This window comes from Trichomycterus rosablanca, chromosome 15 (genome assembly GCF_030014385.1).
Source record: "Trichomycterus rosablanca isolate fTriRos1 chromosome 15, fTriRos1.hap1, whole genome shotgun sequence".
NCBI classification, from domain to species: domain Eukaryota; kingdom Metazoa; phylum Chordata; class Actinopteri; order Siluriformes; family Trichomycteridae; genus Trichomycterus; species Trichomycterus rosablanca.
The window spans coordinates 23,518,177-23,537,149 of record NC_086002.1 but is presented as its reverse complement, the minus strand read 5'-3'; the positions used below and the strand labels follow the sequence as shown (position 1 = coordinate 23,537,149).

At 40.2% G+C, this 18,973-nt stretch overlaps 1 protein-coding gene and 3 pseudogenes across 1 annotated transcript in view; 2 read left to right on the top strand and 2 right to left on the bottom strand.

Annotated features, from left to right (window-relative positions):
- LOC134328803 (uncharacterized) overlaps nt 1–18,973 on the bottom strand; it is a 450,585-nt gene that overhangs the window by 374,809 nt on the left and 56,803 nt on the right. The window lies entirely within an intron of this gene.
- LOC134329656 (5S ribosomal RNA) lies at nt 3,641–3,753 on the top strand (annotated as a pseudogene).
- On the bottom strand, nt 6,510–6,618 carry LOC134329658 (5S ribosomal RNA; annotated as a pseudogene).
- LOC134329760 (5S ribosomal RNA) lies at nt 6,849–6,967 on the top strand (annotated as a pseudogene).

The window sequence follows — 18,973 nt, the reverse complement described above, 5'->3', positions numbered from 1 at the left end:
ACGGCTATATTACCTTATTTCATATAGGATAATTATAAATTATGGAATTATTTGATATGATTAAATTTATTAATGTAAACTATTTTATATTTACACATACAGTACATACCCCTCACCTACAAACTTCTTTACATTATTAAATCATTTATTTTAGTTTCTAGTTAAGATCAATAATTGTATAATATTTATATTTTACAGTTCTGTTCATTTATGTCATTTATATCATTTATATATATAAAAATGGTTTGACATTAATCTAATCAAATAATACAAGACTTATTTATTTGCACAATCAAATTATTATAAAAGAAAGACATTTTTTGTATTGTTTTGTACAAGGTTTGTAGTAGGTGAGAGACAATGATGTGTGTATATAAAAATTAGTTTGACATTAATACATCAAATTATATGACACTTTAATGGATTCCTTTTTCCGAAAAAAAAAATTAAAAGAATTTTTTAAACAATAGACGTAATCTTAAATTTAAAATTAAATTGCTTTTTAAGTATGTTGCCTATTTTCATGTGTAAAAATTAATAAAATAAGTCTTAGGTGTTTTTTCAAGCACTTATTTAAACTAGAATGCCGAATGTCAAACGAACGTAGAATATTACTAATGGGCATGAGTATGTACGCTTAAAATGATTAATGATAACTAACTAATACATTGTGAATATACTGTTAAATGGTTTATGACATTAAAACATGTTAAACTGTAAAAGCGTGGCACAATATGACAGTCCGTTTAAAACTCAAGTTAGTTGATTTTGCAAATATGTTAGAAATTTGGCAAGCTAATAGCTAAAGCGCTATACAGTCAAACCGCCGACACTAAAAAGCTCAATTTTATTTAGAATTATATCACTGAATGTTAAAGTTAAACCGAAGCCAGATGCTCTGCACTACGCTGCTCTGCTTCTTGCTTCTTTTGCTGCAGTGTTCATACAGATAAAAAATGATAGAGACGCCCTCTAGTGACCGGGAGCATTTCCGTTGTAGATTTGTATTCGTGTTTCCTTAATTTCGTTGTGTTCCCTTAATGTAATTGCGTTCCACCTTAAAGCATTTGTGTTGTCTTAATATATTCGCGTTCTCCCTTATTGTTGTTGTGTTGTCTTAATATATTCGCGTTCTCCCTTATTGTTGTTGTGTTGTCTTAATATATTCGCGTTCTCCCTTATTGTTGTTGTGTTGTCTTAATATATTCGCGTTCTCCCTTATTGTTGTTGTGTTGTCTTATTGTATTTCACGTTTTTCCTTATTGTTGTTGTGTTGTCAGCTTTTGTTTGTTTTGTAACTGTTATTGTGTTTTGACTCAGCGGGCCACCGTACAGATCAGTGTTGCAGCAGGCTGACAGATATTTGTTGCAAAACTCGTGGCGGGCAGATTTGAAACTGTGCTGCAATGTTTTTATTCTCACATCGAAAATAAAAGTACAAATTTATTTTTTACAGGTACAAATCTTTTTTACAGTTACAAATTTATTTTTTACAGGTACAAATCTTTTTTACAGTTACAGATTTATTTTTTTACAGGTACAAATCTTTTTTACAGTTACAAATTTATTTTTTACAGGTACAAATCTTTTTTACAGTTACAAATTAATTTTTTACAGGTACAAATCTTTTTTACAGTTACAGATTTATTTTTTACAGGTACAAATCTTTTTTACAGTTACAGATTTTATTTTTACAGATAAAAATATTACAGATTTTTTTTACAGTTACAAATTTATTTTTTACAGGTACAAATTTTACAGATTTCGTTTTCACAGGTGCAAAACTTTTGCTACATATTTACCTCCATAATAAAGGCTCCCCCGTCCCAAGTGTTTTTGTAAGATGTTGCAGGTATGAAATGACGACTTTTCTGGAACATAGGAACTATGAGACGCTTTTTAAAATGGGGCATGTAGAATAGAGAAAGAAAAAGACTAAACATACTGAAGTGAAAGGCTGAATGATGGACGTATTTAAAAGGGAAACTATTTGTACACTGTAAAACATTTCAGCCTCAATAAGTTATGTGAACTCATTTCTTCGTTTCAACTCAAATTGTCATGACAAGTTTTGGATTTTGAACTCAGGTTAATAAGTTTTCAGAAAATCTAACGTAAAATAATCAGTTGTCTTGACTACTTGTTAGTTTTTCTATGTTGTCAATGTTCATTTAACTCATGTCTGTAAGTTATCAGTTAAACAAAAGAGAAGGGGAAAGAGTGGGCTATTCCTATAGGTGGGCACCATTTTTGAGTTAGACAGAACAATAATGTTTTTTAAAACGTTAAAACAATGGGAGCATGGGGCTAACCATTTTTTTTTTCAAAGACGGAAAGCCATTAATATTAATACTGATAAAAACAAGAATAACACACATTATACCATAGTGGACTACATTTAGCGGCGGAGGGACACACCTGACTCTGGACAGTTTGAGGTAAATGAATTGCGGATTGCGTTTACTACTGAAAGCATCAATGGCGGGAAGCAGGTGAGTTTATCAATGTTTAAAATCTGTGTGATAAAAAGTCGTTTCGTTATGTTTGCCGAGGCCATGATCGCTTAACATTAGGTTAACAGTTAGCTAATACACCACTTGGGTCCATGGCAGATATTTTAAATGGTGGTTGTGTTGTTTTGTGCTGTAATGAGTATAACGGAATGTTAACTGGGGCGAAATAAACTTTGGTTTGCTTTTAAACGAAACGTCTGCATGCGTGCTCGGGTAAGCTAACAGTGGTAAAGATTATGTTAGCTAGCTAGCTAATTCATTAGCCATCCACTTTCAAAGGTAAATAACGACTTATTTTTGTGCGTTTTTATACTGTGTTGATATGCTGAGTGTTAAATAATTTGTATTTCTTTTTAAAGTTGTAATTGGGTTTAATTGACCTATGTAGGGATGAATAAAGAGACCTAAATACCTCACTATCCAGATAATAATTTTATTCACATACATTTTTGAGAACATAATTTAGCAGTCTTGTTTTTCTCTCTGCAGAGTTCTGAAGATCCCTTTCATGAAGTGGAAATGGTCAAGGAAGAATACAACAGCACTACAAAGAGCAGATTTATTCCTAAACAACGTTTATGGAACCTGTTTGCAATAAATGTGTTAAAACGTGGCACTGTTTTTATTTTGGGGACACATTGCCTTTTTAAAAGATGTACCAAGAGCCAAGGTGACTTATGAAATATTTGTTGTTTAAATAAATGTTATTTATAAACAGAAGTTGTAAGTTGATTCATTGTAAAGTTTAAAGAAACTGGGAAACATTTATTAGTCAAGTCTAGAAATGACGAACATAAGCACTGTTAACTTTAGACAATAAGTTATGTGAATATAGCTGAAGTTTTATGAACTTAAAAGTGTGTGTTAAAATAGTGAGGAATTGTATGTTTATTTGACTAGATAGCTCATTTTCTAAAATGAATAACATAAACATAGTAAGTTATTTTGACTCAGTGCATCAAGTTAAAACAATGAATAATCATTAGTTAAACAACTTTTTAACTTAACTTCTTGAGTTGTTACAACAGTTTTCTTCAAGTTGAGTTTACTCAGCTTTTTAAGGCAGCAGGTGAACTTAAGTTTCTGAGTTTAACCAACGTGAAATGTTTTACAGAGTAGCGTCTCTCGCTTACGGCCACACCACCCTGAGAACGCCCGATCTCGTCCGATCTCTAAGCAGGGTCGGGCCTGGTTAGTACTTGGATGGGAGACCGTCTGGGAATACCAGGTGCTGTAAGCTTTTATTTCATCCTCACACATCTTTACTTCAACCTCCTGCCAAAGGAACCGAACATTTTCTTTTTTTCTTCATCATCAAAGCAATACGTGAAGAAAAAGGCCAGCTGATACTTTCATTCTGAGTAAAACACTTATCCATGCTGGCTGTACAAAAGGAAATTATTTTGTCAATATAACTTTTATCATTGTTGTTTTTATTATTATTATTGCATTTATTATTAACTGTACTGAAAAGCCGAATTAAAATCTTCAACATTAAAGTGTCTTTTAAAGTGGAGTTCAAAAATTATGTCCTGACATCATCCTCATCTAGTGGTGCTAGAAATAAATTACATCTGGTTGATGGGGTAAAGATTTGTGACATTATTCATTTGTATTGTGATTTATTTTTCGTTGTTGTTGTATTTTTTGATTATTTGTTGTTGTGTTTGTTGTTATTTTAAACAGATTTTTTGAAAACTCCACAGGTTAAAGTGCAAAAGCATAAACACCACCATCAATAAATAAATTAATTGCTTTGGTCCTCCACTTGAGACTTTTTGTTTAATTTTAACCAATGAACAGTTTTCAAAAAATAAATTATGTTTAAAATAACAAATAATACAAAAACAAATGTAATTGTAAAATAATATTACAATCCCATCAACCAGATGTAACTTATTTCTAGCACCACTAGATGGGGATAATTTTGAACTCCACTTTACAAGTCACTTAAACCTTGAAGATTTTCAGTTTAGCTACCAATCCAACCACACCACACCAACGTCTGCATTCCTAGTAAAAATACAGTGGCCATTGATTAGCTGATTAATACTAAATAGATCAGGTAGTCCTCTACACCAAGCATTTACAGACATATTACAGTAAATACGCAGAAGTGGCAAAGCATCGCATTCATCAGAAACGGCATTAATGTTTTTGTAGGTGTGTTTGTTAAAAGTCTAAAACCAAGTACATTTATAAACGTGTTTAAATTGGTACTTACACATCCTAACACACTGAAATCTTCAGCTCTTCATTTCAATGATCTGCTCTGCTATCACCTGGTCGTGCAGACGTGCACCTTTACGCAGACTCACGATTGGCTGTGGGTTTGTAGAGGGGCGGGACAAGGGCTGAAAAAAGGGCCGCATCTAGAGAGAGATAAATTCCAATTGGCTCCGACTGGATTAGGGTGTAATTTGATTGGTCCACACTCCTGGACAAAATATGGGCCAAACCTAAAACTGCACTGATATTTAGAAAGAAAAACAAGCCAGGCATTAATATGGAATGATGGTCTGAACGTGTTATTCTGAGTTCTACATCAAACATTCAAATCTTTTTATGAATGTACCTTTCTGCACAGGAAGACGTTTTAAGTTCATTTTCCTTCTCCAGCCCCCATTCCCCAAACAGTTCACTGCAGCAAGGAGGAGTGAGAAGCAAATGGTGGCGTAAAAGATGCAGAAGTGATTCTGAAGAGTTTTTGCTCATTTTCTGAGAGGTGGTTTGCTGTTAAGACCATTAAAAGTAACTTTGGCTTTGGTCAATGCTTTGCACGGAAGCATATTAATTTATCATTTATTTAGTGAATAGTTAGACAAGCCACTTATATATGCATGTAAGAATGGAAAACTGAGCAAACTATTCACAATGTAGAAAAGAGATGCATGTGTAGATGCTGTGTAAAAGGCACATTAAATTTGTTCAGACAACTGCTCTGTTGAATGCTGATATGAATTTTTGAACAGTTGCATTTGCATGAACTTGCTTTTATATTACAGCATGTGTATGTATGTCTTTATTAGTGATGCAAACTTCTGCCAATTTATTTTTATTGATATGTCAGTTAACCAATAACAACTGAACTTAGTGTTCCATCAAAATATCAAAATTTTTATGTTTATAAGTTTTTTACTTCTTAAAAAACATTGTAACACAGTAAACATGCCACTAATGTAGAACAGTAAAAAACAGTGTGTGTGTGTGTGTGCATGAACTGTACCCACCGCAACCCTGAATTGGATAAAGCAGTGGTAAAACAGACAATGAATTGGTGAAATTTCTCATATTTTTATGAAAATGTATAAAGCACTCAAAGTCCTAAAAAGTTTTCTAAACTAATGGGTAATGTTTCACAATAACCTTAATACGTGCATGTGGAAATGTTCACGCTGTTTCACAATCAGGAGAAGATGTTTTAACAAGGCAGAGGCCCATGGCAAAAGGGGGGGGGACTCAACTCCCCACAGCACTGCAGACACCCCCCACCCCCACCCCCATTGGCTGCCCTCGCCCGATCATTATTATTATATTACAATATTTAAGCTACGTGAAATACTAAAATAACTAAAAGACAATAGAATATCAGAATACATGCAATCAAAATATACTGTTTGTTTGTTTGTTTATTAGGATTTTACCGTCGTGTTTTACACTTTGTTTACATTCATGACAGGAACGGTCGTTACTTATTACACAAGGTTTATCAGTTCACAAGGTTATATCGAACACAGTCCTGGACAATTTAGTGTCTCCAATTCACCTCACTTGCATGTCTTTGGACTGTGGAAGGAACTGGGGTATATATATATTTTTATTTTTTATTTTTTTAATGTAAATAATTTTCTTTCGTACAGCCAGGATGGATAAGTGTTTTACTCTACTCAGAATGAAAGTGTCAGCTGGCCTTTTTCTTCACGTATTGCTTTGATGAAGAAAAAGAAAATGTTCGGCTTCTTTGGCAGGAGGTTAAAGTAAAGATGTGTGAGGAAAAGCTTACAGCACCTGGTATTCCCAGGTGGTCTCTCATCCAAGTACTAACCAGGCCCGACCTTGCTTAGCTTCCGAGATCAGACGTTCTCAGGGTGGTGTGGCCGTAAGCGAGAGGCACTGTAAGTGAGAGGCGCTGCAAATAGTTTCCCTTTTAAAGACGTCCATCATTCAGCCTTTCACTTCACCAGGTTTAGTCTTTTTCTTTCTCTATTCTACACTCCCCATTTTAAAAAGCGTCTCATAGTTCCTATGTACAAGAAAAGTCGTCATTTCATGCCTGCAACATCTTACAAAAACACTTGGGACGCAGGAGCCTTTATAAACTAATCAAGCTCGCTATAGTACAGCCACACCACCCTGAGAACGCCTGATCTCGTCCGATCTTGGAAGCTAAGCAGGGTCGGGCCTGGTTAGTACTTGGATGGGAGACCGCCTGGGAATACCAGGTGCTGGAAGCTTTTCCTCACACATCTTTACTTCAACCTCCTGCCAAAGGAGTCGAAAATTTTCTTTTTTTCTTCATCAAAGCAATACGTGAAGAAAAAGGCCAGCTGATACTTTCATTTTGAGTAAAACACTTATCCATCCTGGCTGTACGAAAGGAAATTATTTTGTCAATATAACTTTTAAAAAATCAACGAATAACTTTGTTTTCTTGCTTTAAAAATGTAAACGTTTCCCTGAATTGCATTTATTAATAACTATACTGAAAAACCAAATTAGGATCTTTAGCATTTCATTTATAGACGGTGGTGTTTATGCTTTTGTACTTTAACCTGTAAACAGTTTTCAAAAAAGAAATGATTTAAATATCAACAAACAAAATAATCAAAAAAATAACAACAATAATGAAAAATAAGTGAATTATACACTGCTCACAAAAATTAGGGGATATTTCAAAATGAATATGAAGCAATAAAAAAAAGAATCATTCAATTTTTTTTATTAAACAAGAACATCAAAAAAGCAAACGACAAGTCAAAGAAAGTTGTTCGATCATGCAATTGAGATGCAAACTCAGTTATCGTGATTGAGTAGCAAATGACATATTGGTGGGGGTGAACAGAAGCATGTCAAGCTGAACCAGAGTGCCACACTTTGACTGTTCAGTAGGGTGTATGGTCACCCAAGACTGCCAAAACACACTGACAGCGATGGGACAGGACCAGATTGTCCAGCAGTTCTTGTGGGATCCTCTCTCGCTCCAGGGCAACTTCTAGCTCAAGAAGTGTTGTGGGAGGCATTGGACGGTTTGCCAGACGTCTTCCCAGTGCATCTCAAGCATGTCATCAGAGAAGAGGACAGTTGACCACTCATCACAGGTCCAATGACGATGCTCATCAGCCCACCTTCTACGGGTTCTACGGTGTTCATTCAGCATTCTGCATACCATTGGTCACCGGACATGCAGTCCAATACGATAGAGCCGATTTTTTATGGTCTGGGTGCATATCCGTCGTCTAGTGGCAGCAAGAAACTGTCCCCGCAGCTCTGTTTCATTGCTGCGCCTGTTCCTTCTTGCCAATAAGGTCAAGTAGTGGTCATCTCTTGCTGTTGTGTGTGTCTGTCGCCTGTGTTTGACCATCTTCAGGACGTCCTATGGCTCTCCAGGCTTCACAGTTGGGCAAATCGTGTTGCAGGGGCATTGCAAGGGCTGGGAAATTGCAGGATGTGCACTTTTAAGATCAGGGAACGTGCAGATACTCCAGTACTTCCAGCCTTTTTTATAGTGCATTTTCACCAATGAAATAAAAGTTGGTTTGCATGATCGAACAACTTTCTTTGACTTGTCGTTTGCTTTTCTGATGTTCTTGTTTAATAAAAAAAAAATCAAATGCTTCTTTTTTTATTGCTTCATATTCATTTTGAAATATCCCCTAATTTTTGTGAGCAGTGTATATATAGATAGATACATAGATACTTTATTTATCCTAAAGGAAATTATTGGTCTCCAGTTGTTTAACAAAGAAGAGAAACTAATACAAATAAAGTAAGTACATAAGGTGCATTTATACAGCATATGGTATGCAACCAAAAAAAGTATGTGCAAATTGTGCATCTTGTACTGTACATGTAATAAAAGCAGTATTGTATCCATTCTTATGAACAATATTTAAAGATATATAAGAATAAATTTAGAGATAAGGATATTGTTATAGTTTTAAATATATACAATGTAACGTTATCGGTATATACTGTATATATATACAGTGTATCACAAAAGTGAGTACACCCCTCACATTTCTGCAGATATTTAAGTATATCTTTTCATGGGACAACACTGACAAAATGACACTTTGACACAATGAAAAGTAGTCTGTGTGCAGCTTATATAACAGTGTAAATTTATTCTTCCCTCAAAATAACTCAATATACAGCCATTAATGTCTAAACCACCGGCAACAAAAGTGAGTACACCCCTAAGAGACTACACCCCTAAATGTCCAAATTGAGCACTGCTTGTCATTTTCCCTCCAAAATGTCATGTGATTTGTTAGTGTTACTAGGTCTCAGGTGTGCATAGGGAGCAGGTGTGTTCAATTTAGTAGTACAGCTCTCACACTCTCTCATACTGGTCACTGAAATTTCCAACATGGCACCTCATGGCAAAGAACTCTCTGAGGATCTTAAAAGACGAATTGTTGCGCTACATGAAGATGGCCAAGGCTACAAGAAGATTGCCAAAACCCTGAAACTGAGCTGCAGCACAGTGGCCAAGATCATCCAGCGTTTTAAAAGAGCAGGGTCCACTCAGAACAGACCTCGCGTTGGTCGTCCAAAGAAGCTGAGTGCACGTGCTCAGCGTCACATCCAACTGCTGTCTTTGAAAGATAGGCGCAGGAGTGCTGTCAGCATTGCTGCAGAGATTGAAAAGGTGGGGGGTCAGCCTGTCAGTGCTCAGACCATACGCCGCACACTACATCAAATTGGTCTGCATGGCTGTCACCCCAGAAGGAAGCCTCTTCTGAAGTCTCTACACAAGAAAGCCCGCAAACAGTTTGCTGAAGACATGTCAACAAAGGACATGGATTACTGGAACCATGTCCTATGGTCTGATGAGACCAAGATTAATTTGTTTGGTTCAGATGGTCTCAAGCATGTGTGGCGGCAATCAGGTGAGGAGTACAAAGATAAGTGTGTCATGCCTACAGTCAAGCATGGTGGTGGGAATGCCATGGTCTGGGGCTGCATGAGTGCAGCAGGTGTTGGGGAGTTACATTTCATTGAGGGACACATGAACTCCAATATGTACTGTGAAATACTGAGCAGAGCATGATCCCCTCCCTCCGGAAACTGGGTCGCAGGGCAGTGTTCCAGCATGATAATGACCCCAAACACACCTCTAAGACGACCACTGCTTTATTGAAGAGGCTGAGGGTAAAGGTGATTGACTGGCCAAGCATGTCTCCAGACCTAAACCCAATAGAACATCTTTGGGGCATCCTCAAGCGGAAGGTGGAGGAGCGCAAAGTCTCGAATATCCGCCAGCTCCGTGATGTCGTCATGGAGGAGTGGAAAAGCATTCCAGTGGCAACCTGTGAAGCTCTGGTAAACTCCATGCCCAGGAGAGTTAAGGCAGTTCTGGGAAATAATGGTGGCCACACAAAATATTGACACTTCAGGAACTTTCACTAAGGGGTGTACTCACTTTTGTTGCCGGTGGTTTAGACATTAATGGCTGTATATTGAGTTATTTTGAGGGAAAAATAAATTTACACTGTTATATAAGCTGCACACAGATTACTTTTCATTGTGTCAAAGTGTCATTTTGTCAGTGTTGTCCCATGAAAAGATATACTTAAATATCTGCAGAAATGTGAGGGGTGTACTCACTTTTGTGATACACTGTATATATATATATATATATATATACATATATATAAAGTGGGGGAAATAAGTATTTGATCCCCTGCTGATTTTGTAAGTTTACCCCCTTACAAAGACTTGAACAGTCTATAATTTTTATGGAAGGTTTATTTTAACAGAGAGAGACAGAATATCAACAAAAAATCCAGAAAAAAAAAACATTAAATAAAAGTTATAAATTAATTTGTATTTAATTAAGGGAAATAAGTATTTGATCCCCTACCAACCAGCAAGAATTCTGACCCCCACAGACCGTTTATGTGCCCATGAGGCACACAAATTAGTCCTGTCCATGTATAAAAGACTCCTGTCACAGAATCAGTTTCTTCCGTTCAAATCTCTCGACCACCATGGGCAAGACCAAAGAGCTATCAAAGGACGTCAGGGACAAGATTGTAGACCTGCACAAGGCTGGAATGGGCTACAAGACCATCAGCAAGAAGCTTGGTGAGAAAGAGACCACTGTTGGTGCGATAATTCGAAAATGGAAGAAATACAAGATCATAGTCAATCACCCTCACTCTGGAGCTCCATGCAAGATCTCACCTCGTGGGGTAAGAATGATTCTGAGAAAGGTGAGGTCAGTCCAGAATTACACGGGAGGAGCTTGTCAATGATCTCAAGGGAGCTGGGAGCACAGTCACCAAGAAAACCATTAGTACACGAACACATCTTAGACAAGTGCTTGGATTTGATGTGCATTACAGAAACCTGGCATCAGCCGGATGTTTTTTCTGCTCTAAATGAGGCTTGTCCCTCCGGCTATAGCTATCTTCAGAAAGCCCGCAACACCGGTCGTGGTGGTGGTCTGTGTGTCATCTACCGCAGTGATCTGGATTTGTCCCTTCTGCCCCTAACTGAGCTGTCTTCTTTTGAATGCTTGGCTTTTAAATGTAATGCCCCTTCTCCTGTGACTGTACTTCTCATCTACCGCCCCCTCAAACCTAACTCATTCTTTATCTCTGAGATGGACAATCTTCTCTCAACTTTTTGTACAACCTGTGCTAACATTATGATACTTGGGGACATGAACATCCATGTAAATTCTCCCTCCTGCCGCCGTGCAGCTGAATTTCTCCAGTTGTTGGACTGTTTTAATCTTAGACAACTTGTTGATGTCCCCACACGTACCAAAGGGCACACTCTTGATTTGGTCATCACTGATTCTGCACCCATCAGCAATCTATCTGTATATGATGTGGGTGTCTCCGATCATAAGGCTGTCTCAATGGAGTTGCCTTTAATGTCCACCCACATCAAGCCCAAACGCCAAATTAGTTTCAGAAATTTGAAGAACATTAATCCAGAAACCATGACAGTTGATCTGCAGCATATTCATCATACAAAATTTTCCTCAGCTGAGGGTGCAGTTGATTTTTATAATACAGCTCTGAGTAGCATTTTGGATATCCATGCTCCAGTTAAAACCAGAACTGTGACTTTCTCTCGCTCAGCACCCTGGTACACTGATGAACTACGGGATATGAAGACAGCTGGGCGTGCCCTTGAACGGCGTTTCAAAGCTTCTGGCCTTACAGTGCACAAGCTAGCCTATCGGGAACACCAAAAGGCCTATTCAAAATCCCTTAAAGAGGCAAAATAACAGTTCTTCTCAAACATCATCAAAAACAGTCCAGGAAATTCCAAACAGCTGTTTTCCACCATCAATCATCTCCTCAATCCACACGCTCCCTCACTTGCGGAAATGACAGAAGAGCACTGTAATAAATGTATGACCTTTTTCAGAACGAAAACAGAGTCAATTAATTCTGTCCTTCCTGGCTCCTCCCCTCTGTCCATGCAGACTAATCATTTACAGTTTGAGGTATCTCAGCCCCTTAACTGTTTTCCAGAAGCCTCACAGCAAGAAGTCGAAGACATCATTAGGAGGATGAAACCGTCTACCTGTGCCTCAGATCCCTTTCCTACACAATTAGTCAAAGCAAATATTTCTGCCATAAGTCCTCTGATCACCACCGTAATAAACCACTCTCTCCAGGCTGGACATGTTCCTTTTGCTCTTAAGACTGCCATTATCAGACCACTTCTCAAAAAATCCACTCTAGATCCTGAGGTTTTTGCAAACTATAGGCCCATTTCTAATCTTCCCTTTCTTTCCAAAGTAATGGAAAAAGCGGTTGCTGCCCACCTTCAGGTCCACCTTAGAGACAATAACCTTTTCGAAAAGTTCCAGTCTGGTTTTTGTTCTGCTCACAGCGCCGAAACAGCATTGATCAGAGTCACTAATGACCTATTAATGGCAGCTGATGCTGGCTCACCTTCCTTGCTCATCCTTCTTGATTTATCAGCTGCATTTGACACAGTGGACCATGGAATACTCCTAAATCGGCTACATCACACCATTGGCCTCACGGACACTGTCTTTTCCAAGACAAGTAATGCAAGGTCCCAGACACATACTGTGACCTGCGGAGTCCCACAGGGGTCAGTTCTTGGCCCCATCCTTTTCAATCTGTACATGCTCCCGCTTGGTCATGTCATTACTCACCATGGAATTTAATTCCATTGCTACGCTGATGACATACAACTGTATTTGAAAATCAACACACCCTCCTCTTCATCATCATCATTTTCATCATCTTCTCTGACATTGCTTACTGCCTGTCTGGAGGAGATACAGTCATGGATGAAACACAATTTTCTCCAGTTGAACAGTGCACAAACTGAAGCAATCTGGGTTGGCACCCCACATCAGATTCAGTCATCTTCCATAGACAGCTTTACTTTCTCTGGTCACAATATTCCCATTTCCTCATCAGTCACCAATCTTGGTGTAAGATTTGACTCACATCTCACTTTCGATACCCATATTAAACACCTCTGCAAGATCTCTTTTTATCATCTGAGAAATATTGCTAAACTTCGTCCCGCTCTCACTCTATCAGATGCTGAAAAACTGATGCACGCTTTTGTCTCCTCCAGACTGGATTACTGCAATGCACTTCTCATTGGGATTTCTAGCAAAAGTCTTCATAGATTACAAAGCATTCAGAACAGTGCCGCTAGGATCCTGATGAGAGTGCGAAAATATGAGCATATCACACCGATTCTACGTTCTCTTCACTGGCTTCCCATCTCTGTTAGGATTGAATACAAGGTCTCCCTCCTCACTCACCAGTGTATTTATGGTTATGCTGCCACCTATTTTAAAGAACTGCTCACCACTCAAACCTCATTCCGATCCTTCCGCTCTACCAACTCAAATCGCCTTCTCCCCCCAAGAACCAAGCTCAGTACCATGGGTGATTGGGCCTTCTGTTCTGCTGCCCCTCGCCTTTGGAATGCCCTCCCTGACCATTTGAGGGCACCACAGCCGATTGGGACTTTTAAGAAGAGACTCAAAACCTTTCTTTTTAGCAGAACCTATGAATAATTTTTAATTTATGTAGTGATTGTAGCTATTTTATTTATTTATTTATTTATTTATTTATTTATTTATTTATTAATTGTAGTGATGTCTTTATCTTGTGGCACTTTGAGATTTGTACACAAATGTAAAGTGCATTACAAATTAAATGTATTATTATTATTATTATTATTAGTAACACACTTCGCCGTAATGGATTGAGATCCTGCAGTGCCCGCAAAGTCCCTTTGCTCAAGAAGGCTCATGTACAGGCCCGTCTGAAGTTTGACAATGAACACCTGAATGATTCAGAGAAAGCTTGGGAGAATGTGATATGGTCAGATGAGACCAAAATTGAGCTCTTTGGCATCAACTCCACTCGCCGTGTTTGGAGGCAGATAAATGCCCAGTGGGGATGATGTTCTTGGGGTCATATCCAGCATTTCTCTGCTCCCAGCTCCCTTGAGATCATTGACAAGCTCCTCCCATGTAATTCTGGACTGACCTCACCTTCTAAACAGGAACACAGACAGGGGGCCCGTCAGCGGCTCCTCACTGACGTTTCTTTAACAGTAAATGTGTTCATTCAGAGCATAGAGCAGAGCGGCAGGGATCAGTAAAACACTCTCTCCCTGGAGGAGCTGAACATGCAGCACCAGTGTATGTGTGTTGGGAGGAATCACTAACACCCAGGCCGCGCTCCCAGCAATCACAACAGAAACTCAGCATAGCCCTGCATGTTCCCATATTAGTATTAAAAAAGCAAACAACTGTTTACAGTGAGCTGCCCCATGTTAAGAACTTCTGTTGTAGTGGCACCAAAGCTCGTCCATTAGGCACTGCCATATAACTACAACAAAGTATGAACCAAAAAATAGTGAGCAGTGAGAAAATCTTGGAGGGGGTACTTCCAGGCACACTCTCCCCGAAGGCCCCTGAAGGAGCTGGAGGAGCTGTACTTGCAGTGCTAGGTGCTGGAGGCCAATGGGGTGTTGCATGTAAGCATAGAGCGGAACCAGGAGTGTAGCATGTAAGCATCGAGCATATGGAGACCAACGGGTTGTTGCATGTAAGCACAGAGCATAGAGCGGAACCAGGATTGTAGCATGTAAGCTGCCACCATGCAACTACAACCATTCAGAGCATAGAGTGGAACCACCCTTATGAATCGAAAAAATAAAGTATTAACGTAGTGCTGTTCAAGATCATTACACAGTGACACAGCCAGCTCTAGCTTTGTTTTGGGTTGAGTCATCTGGACAAACCGCTTTACCTGAAGGGAAATTCCACAGAGGCAATTACAACAATGGCTCTTCCCTTCGGCACATACATGCAAGTGCAACAACCTGTCGCAATGAATTCTTCATCGGGCGAAAACACAACACAAGCTGTGTACATTCAAATCAATCCTCCTGTTGAGGAAAACAGAATCATGAAAATCATAAGAAACAGTACTGCTGTTCTGAATTTTCTTCTATTGGTCTACCAAGTCTTTAGCTTCATACATGATTTTCTCTTCTAACCGGAGAGTACAGACGATACTCAGGTCTCAGTTACCCTGTTACCCCGTGGTAACTCCGGTTAACATCAACATTAAAACACTGTAAAGTCTTCTGTCTAACTAGCCTGCGTACGTAAGGCAGTAACACAGCCAGGGGAATCTGTCGGTGGCTCCTCACTGACACTGACTTTTCTTTCAAAGTGAACGTGTTCATTCAGATCGGTGTGAGATCGGACCTTACTGACTCGCACAAAAACAAGAATACAGCCAGGGGGAAGCGCACCAGCACGCTCTCCTCATCGGCGTACAGGGAGGAATCACTAATACCGTGGGCCGGTGGAGAAAAGCGAGGAAAAGAGGAGAGAGGATTTTTTTCTCTCTGAACAGCAACACAGCCAGGGAACCCGTCCGCAGCTCCTCCCTGACACTGATGTTTCTTCAAGAGTGAACATGTTCATTCAGAGCATAGAGCGGAGCGGCGGGGACCAGTAAAACACTCTCTCCCTGGAGGAACTGAACACGCAGCGCCAGTGTGTGTGTGGGGAGGAATCACTAACACCCAGGCGGCGCTTCCAGCAACACAACACACCCCAGCAACTCAGCACAACCCTGATGTTCCCGTATTTGTAACAAAGAGCAAACAACTGTTTACAGTGAGCTGCCCGATCTTAAGCAGCACTTCTGTTTTAGTGGCACTGAACATTGGACTCGAATGCAAACACTTTGACGACAACAGAGACCGAGAGAATCTGTGGGGGGCGATAAAGGACTTCCTTCAAAGCTTCTACAGAATGTACAGAACCATACGAAGACTTTTCTTCTAAGAACAAGGACTACCAGTGACATGAAAAATATCGTGCCTGGTTCCTGTTTCAAAGAAGTCATAAACCTAATCTCTTAATGACTCTAGACCTTTGGCCCTTACATCCCACGTCACGAAGGCCCTGGAAAACCCAGTGCTGTCACATCTGAGACCTCAGGTCCGCACCTTCCTGTCCCCAAGCCGTTTGCTTATCAGATGCTGTTTCCTACTGCAAAGGGCTCATTCCCATTCGGACCAGAGCAACACCACAGTGAGAATCACTTTCTTCAACTTCTCAAGTGTGTTCAATACAATTCAACCTTTCATCCTGGGGAAGAAGATGGAGAACATGTGGGTGGACACGGCCATGATCGCCTGGGTCTTGGATTACCTGTCTGGAACACCCCAGTATGTGTAGCTGGGAACTTGCCAGCCCGATCGTCTTATAATTAACATTGGAGCACCACAGGGAACTGCACTACTTCATCAATAGTTCTACAAATCCTTGGATTTTGTCTAAATATTTTCTTTTCTTTTAGAATATTTTGTATCTTACCAATGTACTCTTAATAAATGTATCTTTTTCATGAACGTGTGTTCTGTCTTCTCTAATGCTTACAAAAAAAAACACAACACTAAAACCAGACAACAATAGGTGTGCCACTCATTTATTTATTTTCAGAAACTGAACCCAGAGACTTCATCAGCAGATTCTCATGAACCTTGAAGTGATCAGAATATAAAGTTCTTCTCTCCATCTGAACTACAGAAACTCTTCACACGACTAACTGAAAATTCCCTGTGCAGAGAAACCTCATTCAAAGGGCGGGGTTTGAATGCTGATATACGATTGAACAAGACAAGAGACAGTGGAACCCTCGCTCGCTGGAGGAACTGAACACGCAGTGACAGCTGCTGGGTGTTGCCGGGGACCGTCACGGGCCGGTGGAGGAAAGCAAGGAGAAGAGGAGAGAGGATTTCTTTCTCTCTAAACAGGAACACAGACAGGGGGCCCGTCAGCGGCTCCTCACTGACGTTTCTTTAACAGTAAATGTGTTCATTCAGAGCATAGAGCAGAGCGGCAGGGATCAGTAAAACACTCTCTCCCTGGAGAAGCTGAACATGCAGCGCCAGTGTATGTGTGTTGGGAGGAATCACTAACACCCAGGCCGCGCTCCCAGCAATCACACAGAAACTCAGCATAGCCCTGCATGTTCCCATATTAGTATTAAAAAAGCAAACAACTGTTTACAGTGAGCTGCCCCATGTTAAGAACTTCTGTTGTAGTGGCACCAAAGCTCGTCCATTAGGCACTGCCATATAACTACAACAGAGTATGAACCAAAAAATAGTGAGCAGTGAGAAAATCTTGGGGGGGGGGGGGTACTTCCAGGCACACTCTCCCCGAAGGCCCTAACGAAGGCCCTGGTATTAACGTAGTTCTGTTCAAGATCATTACACAGTGACACAGCCAGCTCTCACCTTGTTTTGGTGGTGTTTTGTTCATCTGGACGAACCGGTTTACATGAAGAGGAAAAGAGGAGAGAGGATTTTTGCTCTCTAAACAGTAACACAGACAAGAGGAGCTGGAGAAGCTGTACTTGCAGTGCTAGGTGCTGGAGGCCAATGGGGTGTTGCATGTAAGCATAGAGCGGAACCAGGAGTGTAGCATGTAAGCATCGAGCATATGGAGACCAACGGGGTGTTGCATGTAAGCACAGAGCATAGAGCGGAACCAGGATTGTAGCATGTAAGCTGCCACCATGCAACTACAACCATTCAGAGCATAGAGTGGAACCACCCTTATGAATCGAAAAAATAAAGTATTAACGTAGTGCTGTTCAAGATCATTACACAGTGACACAGCCAGCTCTAGCTTTGTTTTGGGTTGAGTCATCTGGACAAACCGCTTTACCTGAAGGGAAATTCCACAGAGGCAATTACAACAATGGCTCTTCCCTTCGGCACATACATGCAAGTGCAACAACCTGTCGCAATGAATTCTTCATCGGGCGAAAACACAACACAAGCTGTGTACATTCAAATCAATCCTCCTGTTGAGGAAAACAGAATCATGAAAATCATAAGAAACAGTACTGCTGTTCTGAATTTTCTTCTATTGGTCTACCAAGTCTTTAGCTTCATACATGATTTTCTCTTCTAACCGGAGAGTACAGACGATACTCAGGTCTCAGTTACCCTGTTACCCCGTGGTAACTCCGGTTAACATCAACATTAAAACACTGTAAAGTCTTCTGTCTAACTAGCCTGCGTACGTAAGGCAGTAACACAGCCAGGGGAATCTGTCGGTGGCTCCTCACTGACACTGACTTTTCTTTCAAAGTGAACGTGTTCATTCAGATCGGTGTGAGATCGGACCTTACTGACTCGCACAAAAACAAGAATACAGCCAGGGGGAAGCGCACCAGCACGCTCTCCTCATCGGCGTACAGGGAGGAATCACTAATACCGTGGGCCGGTGGAGAAAAGCGAGGAAAAGAGGAGAGAGGATTTTTTTCTCTCTGAACAGCAACACAGCCAGGGAACCCGTCCGCAGCTCCTCCCTGACACTGATGTTTCTTCAAGAGTGAACATGTTCATTCAGAGCATAGAGCGGAGCGGCGGGGACCAGTAAAACACTCTCTCCCTGGAGGAACTGAACACGCAGCGCCAGTGTGTGTGTGGGGAGGAATCACTAACACCCAGGCGGCGCTTCCAGCAACACAACACACCCCAGCAACTCAGCACAACCCTGATGTTCCCGTATTTGTAACAAAGAGCAAACAACTGTTTACAGTGAGCTGCCTGATCTTAAGCAGCACTTCTGTTTTAGTGGCACTGAACATTGGACTCGAATGCAAACACTTTGACGACAACAGAGACCGAGAGAATCTGTGGGGGGCGATAAAGGACTTCCTTCAAAGCTT